A 12844-nucleotide genomic window follows, 5' to 3' on the forward strand; every position below is an offset into this window, starting at 1 on the left:
AAAAGTCATCTATTTCCCCCTCCTTTTAAAGGATTATGGAAATCATTATACATTGGTTGGTCACTGGAGTTAAAACAGAAAACTGACCCAGGACTGTAGTATATTATGATGAAATTGAGTTTAAAATCAAATACTGGTAAATGAGCTAATAATGACACACGTTTGCAGCATTTTAGGAGACTAGGCTCTGGAATCAGATGACTTGGGTTCCACACCCTTGGTTTATTGGTCAAGATAAAAGTTACTCAATCTCTCCTGATCTCCATTTCTTCCTTTGTAAAATGAGGATAATGCCAGTCCCTCCCTCAGAGGGATGAAATGAAAACTGATTGAATCATTACTTATAAAGTGTCATGTGCCTGTGCTAAGTGCTATTGCATAGCATTATCTGGTTTTGTAAAATTCTCCAATAATCTTATGGTATAAATATTAGCATCTCTATATCATATAAGCAGCATAACACAGTAGTTAAGAATTCAGACTGAGGATCAGACTTCCAGGGTTTTCATCCTGGCTCACCACCTATTAACTATGTGCTCTGGGACACATCACTTAAACATTCATAGCTTCCATTTCCCATCTCTAAAGTGGGGAACCCTTTAAGCAAAATGCCTACAACATAATGTAACTATGAGGATTAAATGAGCCACAGCCTATTAAGGTCATCACAGTGCCTGGAACATAAGGTGATCTTAGCTATCATTATTGCTACTAGAACAGATGATAGCAAGAATTTTGTCCCATGTCACAAAACTTCCTAGTTTTCCACTTCATGTTCTTCGCATAGTTCTGTGCTGCTTATGATGGCAATTTAATTCCCTTTTCTTGGCTTCAGTGAAGGATGAGGATCTTAAAAATAAGTGTGATCTCTGGTTGCACCATAAGGCTGTCTTGCTACTCTAAATGGCAATGATTCCTGGATGGATTGAAATAGTCTAAATTAGAAATTGAACAAAAAGCAGGAATGCATTCTTTCTAGTTAACATTTAACATGTCAGCACAAAAAAAAAAACAGGTTGAAAGGGAGATATACAATTAATGACAGCAGTGTCACCTACAACACAGGTATTTGCATAATTTTTAAATTATCTTATTGTGTTTTCTAGTGGTTGTGAATGTAGAACATACAGAGTCCAATACACTGGTAAACCTTACTGAGAAGGACAGTACATGGAAATGTGATTCTATTAAACTAACGGTGACATAAACTTCCCATCTCTGAAAAGATGGAAAGGTGATTAAAGGGAAAGAGGCAAGCAGAAAAATCCACCCTCAGAGTAAATCTTTCTATGTGTACAGCCAAAGAGCATCAGGCAATTAACTCCCCTAGACAGCCTTGAATACTCTTCCTAAAATATAGCCTGTGGGTTTGACAACCAAAGAATTTTTGTTACCTTTGTTGACCAAAAAGATCATTTGAATCCTTAGATTTTACAGCTTCAAAAGTAAACCGATACCAAACCAACTTGGGTTTTTGTTTCATTTGAGCAGTATGACTAACCATCTTTTGAAAATTTCAAAGACTAAAATTCAGAAATCAAAAAAATCATAAAAGACAGCAAGAATACTGATTTTGGTAAAATATCTCAGGAAAACAACATAAGAGGAGGTGGCTAAGCATACTGCCTCTTTTTCATTCTGAACCTTGCAACATTTATGCTATATTTGAATTGCCCTCTGAGAAAGCTTTATGAAACTTTCAACACTAAAGGAGAATGTGCTATAATTAGTCTGTATTTGTGATTGGGGAAAGTTTTTCAAAGCAAATTATACATGAAAAGTATAGCTTCCAATAAGTAAAACTAACTATTGTAAATTTAAAAATCACATTAGGCCCTTGATCTGAGATCAGTTGTGTCACAAAAACTCTTCACTGATATTTTGGTTTCTACAAACAACAAGCCAAAAGGACTTCCATTCAGGATATGTACTGAAGTAAAAGTAAAAACAAAAACAAATTTCTTGCTCAAAACACAAGCAAATGCTACATTAAACAATGACAAGTTCATTTTAAAATGCATTGTCAAGATTAAAAACAAGAAGAAGAAATCCACTTGTTCTAAAACCCAAGGAGGACCTCAAAATCATAACACAAATGGCTGTTGAAATCCAGCAGCTCATGGAGATATAAGGACAGTTCTGCAAGTTTATATTTTATTATTTATTCAGGAATAGCAAACAACAACTCAGGTCTATAGGAATCTATGATTGAACTCCCTGCATAAAGCTACATGGCATAAAAAACATGGCCCTAACATGATACAGGTAACCACCTACCAGCCAAGGGAGGCATTAAAGTAGCTCACCATCTTCTTAGCCCTGTGGGTAACAAAAAAGGAGTCGACTTCAACAACCAGTCCCCAAACCTGTATAACTCTCAGATGTAATATCCCGATTCATAATACTTGCATGTTTCAGGAAACTAAAATGAATAAATAAACATAAAAATAAGTTTGAAGAAAGGGGATTTTTAGGGGTACCAAAGAGACAGCCAAATTGACCTATAAGGTGACATCTGCAACCAAAAGATCCAGGATGCCTACTGAAAATAATTCCTTTTGAAGATTCATTGGCATTCAAGCATTTCAAGGAAACAAACCACTATTATTGAGAATTTGGATTTCCCAGAACAGGAAACAGTTCAGTATTTGACATATATTTAACATCTCTTTAAATTTTTTTAAATAAAGGAAGAAATAGAACCAATATAGTAAGAATCAGTGGATTTGGAGAATATCTAAATAAGAACTTCAAAGATTGAAAAACATGATCATGAAAATTCTTTAAACAATATGTTAAATATGCTATAAACATGTTAATTTATTTTGTGCTTATATATTTGTATATTTATATTACATTTTTATATTTTAAAATGTCATATTTTAAACAGTATGTTAAAAATAGCTTGAGAGAGTTAAATGAACCGGAAGGTAAGTCTGAGAACATCATTGAAGATGCAGTACTAAGAGATAAAGAGATGGAAAAAATGAAAAAGAGGTTCAGAAACATGAAGATAAAATGAGAAGAGTCAACATATGGCAATCAGGAGTTTTAGAATCTTAAAATATAGAGACTATCTTCAAAGCAATTATTGCCAAAAATTGTTCAGAATTAAAAAAGTCTCTCCAAATTCAAATGGCAGTACCCTGGACCCCTAGCAGGATGAGTTACAACAAATCACAATTAGACATACCGAGGTGAAATTGTTGAACAAATAGCATGCTTTAAGAGAGGACAGATTAATCACAAAGGAAAGAAAGTCATGTTGGCAGTAGATATTGCATCACAATATAAGAGATGTTAGAAAGTGGTGGAATAATATATTCACAGCTTTAGGGGAAAATAACAATCTAATGAACTATAGGCAGTTAAACTATCATCATTTATATACATATATATTCATATATATCAAAACATAGAATATAGACATATAAATCTTGAGTTCATCACACAAACTAACAAAATCATTAAATGATATATAACCACAGAATAAAACAAAAATCAGAAGTAAATCATTAGATGCAAAAGCACTGTAAACAAATAAAGTACTAAACATTTCTAAATATTATTTAATTTACTAAAATATAATATGTATATAGCACTTACTATAAACCAGACATTCTTATAAGCACTTTTCAACAACCCTGTGTAATATTTACTGATATAATCCTATTTTATAAATGAGAAAGCTGAGATTCATAGAGGTTAAGTAATTTCCTCATGGTCTCACATCTAGTACATGGCAGAGCTTGGATACAGAAATTACTTATATCCACTTTGCTCTATTGAGTCTGCAATAAACATCAACTATTAAAATTATTAATACAAATGATAAATGAAAGACGAAACTAAGCATCTAAACAATGCCAACATAAAAGATGGAAAATGTTATCTCAGAATTAAGGCATCTTAACATAATTTTATTGTTCAGGAGGATAGAAATATTTATGAACATTAGTTTGTATTAAGTATAAAGAGTAAAAATTTAAAGGCAACCACTAAAAGAATACAAATAAGCTCTATAACAAACCAAAAGAGAGATAAAGGAATAAAGAATCCTTGATTACTCCAAGCACATAAAGAGAAAAAAAGAGTAAATAAAGAGCATAGTGAAAAGAAAACACAAACTAAAAGAAACATACCCAAAAACTTAAATGGTAAATGTACACATATTAAACGCATCTATTAAAAGAAAAAGTCTCATACTGGATTCTAAAATGAGAGATACATCTAAAAATCAATGATATAGAAAGCAAATAGATTGAAAAAGATATATCAGTTAAATACTAACCAAAATAAAGATGAATCCATGACATTAATGAAATAAAAGAGAATACAAGGTAAAAAAAATTAATAGAGACACTCTGAAAAATAAAAAGAAAAATCCACCAAGAATAATCATAATGATGTACCTGACAACCTAGCTTTTACACACATACACACACACACACAGAGGGAAACATTAACTAAATGACAAAATTTGATAAATCCACAATTACAGTGGAAGATTGTTAACATACTTTGGTAAGAAACTGATGTTTCAAGTAAAAATTAGCAAATCTGTAGAAGATTTGAACAATACTTAACAAGTATTCTCTAATAGACATATACAATTCTGAACTTGGTTAATATAGAATTCATTTTTTTTTCTTTTTTTAATTATATATGACAATAGATTCATTTTTAGACCTTTATTTATTTGTTTATTTTTATGTATGTTGGGGGTCGAACCCAGTGCCTCACGCATGCTAGGCAAGCACTCTACCACTGAGCCACAACCCCAGCACAACAGATACATTTTTAAATTTTTTGTTGTGTAGTTGTAGTTGGATACATTATCTTTATTTTATTTATTTATTTTTATGTGATGCTGGGGATCGAACCCAGGGCCTTGCACTTGCTAAGCAAGCATTCTACCACTGAGCCACAATTCCAGCCCGACAATAAATTCATTTTTAAAAATATTTTAAAATATATTTTCTAGTTGTCAATGGACCTTTATTTATTTATATGTGGTGCTGAGACTCAAACCCAGTGCCTCCACATGCTAGGCAAGTGTGCTACCACTGAGCCACAACCCCAGCCCCAGGATTAATTTTGACATAATTATAAAAGCATGGAATATAATTTGCTCTAATTCAGTCCCCAGTACTTTCCCTTCTTCTCCTTTCCCCATTCCCATTCCCTTCCCTCTAATATAATTATCTCTTCTATTTAATTATTTTTTTTAAAATTAGTGTCTTATGGATATACATGATGGTGACATTCACTATGGAACATTCACATATGTACATAAGAAAGTTAGGTCAGGTTCATTCCACTGTCTTTCCCTATCCCATTCTTCCTCACTTCACCTTCATTCCCCTTTGTCTACTTCACTGATCTTTCTTCTATTATTTTTCATCCCCCTCTCCTTATTTTTAATTAAGTTCTGCATATTAGAGAAAACATTTGACCTTTGACAGTTTTGGACTGGCTTATTTCATTTAGCGTGATAGTCTCTAGTTCCAAACATTTACCAGCAAATGTCATCAAATCAAACTCCTTTACAGCTGAGTAACACTCCATTTGTATATATACCACATCTTCTTTATCCCTTCATCCCACATTGTTTTTAAATACACATAAAGTATGCCACAAAGGAAAATTTAAGTAAATTCCAAGAATTAAAAGCCATAGAAACATTTTTGTTCAACCACATTTAATTAGAAATCAATGATAAAAACATTGCAAATATGTAGACTCTAAAACATATATTTTATAAATGAGGAGTGAATTAAATAAAAGACTAATGAATCTAATTAAATATTTGCAACAATGAAAGGTCTATATATTGAAATGTGCTGGGTGTAGTTAAAGGGGAATATTTGGGGTAAATTTTATAGCTTCAAGTGTATATATTAGCAAACAAGAAAGATTGAAATTTAATAATATAAAACTACAGATCAAGAGGAAAGAAAAATATCAGTACACAAAAATGGAAAGAATGGAATGGTAACAATAAATATCTAAATGAAACACCAAAAACACAGATGATCAGCAATATCAGAAGCTCGTTTTCTGGAAAAAAGAAACAAATAAAGGTTAGAAAGGAAAAAGAAGACATTACTACAGGTACCACAGAAATGTTAAAACAATGAAATAATACTATGAACAGTGCATGCCATTAAATTTGAAAATGTAGACAAAAAGAATAATTTCCTTAAAACTACTTAAACTTATTCAATAAAATACATAGATTTAAAAACTATGGCGAAACTTAATTAACAATCAAAAAACAAAACAAAACAAAATAAGCAGTAGGCCAAGAAATTTTCCAGAAAATAAAACAAATTTTTAAAAAAAACTTTGAGGAGTAGATAACTCATATCTTTTATAGACTGAGAGAATAAAAAAGAAGCAAAGTCCTCAACTCATCCATCTTGTTATGTTGTTATGTTATACACACACACACACACACACACACACACACACTCCTAACAGGGAATAAATTACATCTAAAAGATCCTCATTTATATATAAGCTATTATAAAATTTTATCTAAGGACTTGAAAAAAGACCTAAATAGAGAAGCATGTTCATGGATGGGATGACACAAAATGAAAACAGTGTCAGTTTTTCCCAAAATAATCTATTAATATATCATAAAGCTGGTCTATACTCTAGTAGAATGTCCCATGGAATTTGATCAACTGATATTAAAATTCATAGAATGTTGTAATTCAAATGACAGTATCTCCTTGTTATCATACCCGATTTTCTAATTGTGTCTCATTTTGATCTGACACTATTGAAAATATTAGATCTTCCAGCTTTATTTGCAACCTATTGCCAGAGCTATCCCACTTGGTATCTTCCCACACCTGCATACATTGCATTTGGCAGCACTGATTCACTTTGGTTCTAGGATACAAATGTCTTTTATTGTCATTGAAAGTGGGATTTAGGTCCTGATTTCTTTTTCTACTGGTTGATTTGAGATTATTTCTACAAGAAAGAGGAGGTTACTGGGCAAGGTGGCACACACCTATATTCTCAGTGACTTGGGATGCTGAGGCAGGAGGATCGCGAGTTCAAAACCAGCCTGAGCAAAAGCAAGGTGCTTCACAATTCAGTGAGATCCTATCTCTAAATAAAATACAAAATAGGGCTGGGTATACGGCTCAGTGGATGAGTCCTCCTGAGTTCAATCCCTAGTACCCACTCAGAAAGAAAGAAAGAAAGAAAGAAAGAAAGAAAGAAAGAAAGAAAGAAAGAAAGAAAGAAGGAAAGAAAGTCTTCAGTGGGTTTTTAATTTTTTTTATTCTTGCTTCCCAAAATAATGTTTTAGGAACAATATGCTAACTCGCACATTTTAAAGTTGAAATGTTTTTGTCATATGTGTAAATAGATATAAGGAATACAATTTTCTACATGTGAAAAATTGTTATATCATTCTATGATAATCACCGTTATCTACTTTAAATATACATAGTTACTTTTCCTCTTGATTTCATATATCCAATCCTTTTCATCTGCATATTTTTGTAATGTAGTGTATTTTATGTTTAAATATTTATAATTTTTCCATATCAAAATATATACATTAAAATTAATTCCTGTTAACATAAACCTAAATTGGGTTATCATTGCAGTGGTCACTATTGTACAACTAAAAACAATATAAATTAATATTTTGGTAAAAATTTACTTGCTTTTAGGTTTCATAATTTTTTACCAAAATAAAAAGTAAAATTTTATTACAGAGTAATCTCCATGCTTTGGATAGGGATGGATTTGCAATTAATTTGTGTATCTCATAATGAATACTATGCTTTGCAAAATGAATAGAGTTTAATATATAGCCCTCTTTTACATTTTTGTATAAATGAGAGCTAAGAAATTTTGTTCACATGAGCAAGTATGAGAAGTTTGGTATAACAATGCCACTCAATTTTTTGAATCCCTTCTGAGTTCTATGCCAAAATTGCTTAAACATGTTTCATCAAAAAATATTTTTGGTATACTCTTACTGGGAATATAAATTAATACAGCCATTATGAAAAACAGTATGGCAGTTCCTAAAAAATAAAAAATGGAACTACTATATAATCTAGTAATCCACTACCAGGTCTATAGCCAAAGGAAATGAAATCAGTGTGCTGATATAAAACCAATTTAAAAAGCCCACCAATGGACAAATAATAAAGAAAATGTGATATACATAAATAATGAGATATTATTCAGCCTTAAATGAAATCCTGCAACTTGGGACAGAATGGAAAACCCAGAGAAATTTACATTAAGTGAAATAAGCCAGTCACAGAATGATAAATATTGCATGATCTCACTCATATGTGGAATGTTAAAAAGGTTAACTCCAAGAAACAGTAAATGGTGGTTACCAGGGGTTGGGGTGTGGTGAGTGTTATTAGTCAAATACTGATGAAGTTACACAAAATTTCAGTTATATCAGAGGATAGGTTTGGATATTTTGTACATCATGGTGACTGTAGTATATTGTATGTTGTATATTCAAAAATTGTTTTCAGTCTTATCATCACAAAGCATTGAAAAACACATGTGGCAATATATGTTACTTTGCTCAAAGTAGGCATTCCATAATGCATACGTATTTCAAAATGTCATGTGTTACTGAACACATTTCTATTTGTCAGTCAAAATTAATTTATTAAAATAATTTTTAATGATCTATTAGTTGAGCACACTATGAAGTCACCCTAAACTCTTCTCAGGTAGATGAATTTCAGGGGAGAATATATAAAGAGAAGATATCAACATGGATACAGAATGTCCATGTATTCCCAGGAGTATATTCATCCTAATTCAAAAAATCATTGTTTTACTCTACCATCTTAAAATTGAAAGTTTCTGGGAAAGAAAAGATGTGATCTGACCAGGATAGGCTCAGAACTCTATTCAGCTTGAACCTGAGCATTCCCACTTTTATCATGTTTATACATTGAGTTTCTGCCTCAGATTTCCATTTTAAAAAGGGCACTGGTATTGAACAAATAAACAAGTCTAAAAACAAAAACAAAAACAAAAAAAACCTGCTTGTAATACCAGTGACTTGGGAGGCTGAGGAAGGAGGATCACAATTCGGAGGTTAGCCTTAGCAAATTAGTGAGACCCTGTATCAAAATACAAAATAAAAATAAAAAGGACTGGGGATGTAGTACTGGGTTCAATCCCCAGTACCAATAAATAAATAAATAAATACACCTAAAAGTTTCTGTAACATAATTATGAAAAATTTGAAGTAAAATATCACCATTTATTGTTTTGGGGTTTGAGCATATTAATATCTGTATTTTTCTGTGCATGTAAAATATCTCATCCAACATAATTCATTACAAATTGACAATGATTGACAGGACCTAATGAGGACATCATACTCTGAGTACAAGCCTCACCCATTGTCTAGAGCATCTGTTTTCTTTTGTGGCATTCAGTTGCTTTGATTTCTCAGATTTCACTGCGAAGTTCAAAACATACTATTTAAAACAACCATTTAAAATCCACTAAAGAGCATATACAGAACTTGGAGCCTTGTCAAATTTGAAAGTCTCAGACACGGCTGGAGGGCACGTATGTTTGCAAGCCTCCAGTACCCACACCATCACTGCCCATCCATACCTATACCCACATACTCTGAACTTAGTCTGTGTTAAAAATATCCTTCAGAAGAAGATTTCAGCCAAAATTTGTTATCCAGGGTATTCCAGAGTAGGAATGAATGAGCCTGCGGCTGGGGCTGGGCATAGTACAGCTCTGAAAGTACCTGATCTGAAGGAAGTGACAATCAACTGTAAATATTAAGCTTGATCACACCGCTTACATGGCTCAAAGAGAGTTGAGACAAGACATATTCATTGAGAAGCTACAACACCAAGGCTATGTGAATGCCATTGTAAAAGCAGCCTATTAGGTAAGGAAACACAAAGGCCCAGGAGTCAGAGTGACCTAGGTTCAAATCCTGATTCTCCTGATAAGCACAAGCTAAATGATCTCAAATACATTGCTAAATCTCCACAAGTTTAATTTCAAATTGACTGTAAGGATGAAATTAAAGGGTATGATTTTATGTAACAGGTCCTAGTCAAGCCCAGCACAGAGTAAGCATTCATTCAAAATCTGTTCCTTTCATGTTGTTATTTTTAGAAGATATTTTTTCCATCATTTGAGGCATTAAAGTTAGTGAAAGATATGCAGATAAACACATGAATGATACTGGGAGTTTACTATTTGGGAAGTTATGAATTTTGGGTGGATGGTATAGTGTACAGGTTTAAGAGTTCTAATGTCCAAATGTCTGGGTTCAACTCCCATCTCCACTATTTTCTTGATATATAAACATGGATATATAAGCCCTAGCAGACTAATACACATTTTTATTTTTATGTTGATGCCCTTGCATGCCTAAAACAGCTTTCTGTCCTCAGATCTTCAGTTGTTAATGGTACCTCTCACAGGATTGTTATAAAGATTAAAAAAGTTTTATCCATGTAAGGCTTTCCCATTGTGATTGGTACACATATGAAACACTCAGTTTAGTTAATTTATACACACACACACACATACACACACACAAAATTTTATGAGGACCTACTCCAAACAAATCATACTACATAGTTTTTTATTATAGTTGTTTCTTGAAAACATTGCTGAATGTGCTGAATGAATGCTTTAACTGACAACCAAGTCAGATAATTGACCCTTTATAGTTTTGTTTCTCAAACACCATAAACATTGGTGCTACCTGGGTATTGGTCAGAAATGAGGAATCTCAAGCCCCACCCTGACCTACCCAATCAGAATCTGCATTTTATCAAAATGCATACCACAAAAAATATATACAGCACAGTTTAAGAAATGCTGGCTTACCACTCTACTTTCACTCTTCTCCCTACTATGACATGTTTCACTGTTCCAGAACAGGCAGGACTTCCAACAAAGCCTATATTTTGACCTTGAACTCTTCCATAAGTTTTCAGTGTCCTCTTTTGTCAGGCCTGCTATTTCAGGACAAGGACTGTCAGAGCTATACCTGCTTCACATCCAGCACTGAGCACAGCACTTGATGTTAGTCAGTTTACCCCGACAGGATTATAAAATCCCCGAAGGCAAAGACCATGCTATGGTTGATCATATCAAGACACCATGGTTGACTACTACATTTCATTTTACACTGAGCACCTGAGGGAAAGGGTAGACTACAGAAAAACCATAAAGCCATCTTTAAGATGAAGACAGCAGACTCACCAGAAACTAACCGTGACAGTATGTTGATCTTGGATTTTCAGTCTCTAAAACAGGGAGAAAATAAATGTCTGTTGTTTAAGCCATCTAGTCTATGGTATTCTGTTACAATGGCCATAGCATAATAATACACATTTTATTTTTATGTTGAAGCCCTTGCATTCCTAAAACAAACCTCAGTTTTTCATGGTTTATAATCCTCTTTATTTTTGTGGTGCTAGGTACTTAACCCAGGGTGTGGGCATGCTAGGGAAGAGCTCTATCAAAGAGCTACATCTCCAACCCCTATAATCCTTTTAATATATTGCTTGATTTTGTTTGTTAATATTTTGCTGAGGATTTTAGCATCTATATTAATAAGGGATATTGGCCTATAATCTCCTTTAGTTTTATGAGACACAATCCTCCTCACATGCAGGTCTTTCTAGATACCCAGGGCTTTGTTGGGGTTTTTCAAGACATCCCATGGACATCTCACTACCAAATCTTTCTCTACAATCTTTTTTGTCCAAATTAGTATCGTTCACTCAGATAGCTACAATGTTAATTGTTGGTGACCCTTTGTAACCAAACACCCTCTAGCTAGGGTTGTTGGCAATGAGCAAGATCTTTGCCAGGTCAAAGAGAGACAAACTTTGAAAATAACACATTTTTGCATGTTGCCAGCCAGGTCAACCAGTGAAATGTCTCTAGTTGGGTGTGGTGGTGCACACCTATAATCCCAGTGGCTCAGGAGGCTGAGGCAGGAGGATCACAAGTTCAAAACCAGCCTCAGCAATTTAGCGAAGCTCTAGGCAACTTAGCAAGGTCCTGTCTATAAATCTAAACAATAACTTAATTAAAAGGGCTGGGGATGTTGCTTAGTGAATAAGCACCCTGGATTCAACCCTTGGTACCAAAAACAAAACAAAAAAGTCTCTAGCCATGGGCTTTGGGGGGATTCCAATCCACTCTTCTTCCAGTGGCTACTGGGCTATTAGTTTTCAAGGCTACTATGAGTTGAGGAGAGTAGAATGAATAAGGAAATTTTAAAATACTGCAATGCTCTCTGTTCTTATTGAGGTTCAGTTGTTTTTCTTGAATAAAATGCTCCATGGATTTCCAGAGTTGTGACAAAGTTGATTTTGAAAAAAAAAATTGCAGGGCTTTTCCTTGTCTTTAATGGAGAGTATATTTTTGGAGGTCCTTACTCTACCATTCTGCCAGCATTTTCTTGTTTCTAGTGCTTTTTCGTTCTAGATCCATATGATCTCTGACCTTGGGCAATCCAGGTTACTTCTCTGGGCTCTCTTCCTCTGTACAACAATACATGAGTCTGGAGGTATGAAGGATAGATAATCTCAAGATCATTTTTTCTTACATAGTGAATGCACTTATGATGAAATATATTAATCCTCTACTTCATTGATTCTAAGATGCATTTTTAAAATTTTAATATCACTGATATCAGAATGCATGCTGCAATTGATGTGTAAAACAGCACTATGCCACAATTTAATTTGCAGTGTGAAATAAAATTTTCTTAGAGGCATATAACATAAGAGAGTACCTTACATAAGAGGCATTTGAAATTCTATAAGAT

This window comes from Marmota monax, unplaced genomic scaffold (assembly GCF_021218885.2).
Source record: "Marmota monax isolate L192 unplaced genomic scaffold, Marmota_monax_Labrador192_F-V1.1 WCK01_AAM20220418_F8-fsc00261, whole genome shotgun sequence".
Classification (NCBI taxonomy): Eukaryota; Metazoa; Chordata; class Mammalia; order Rodentia; family Sciuridae; genus Marmota; species Marmota monax.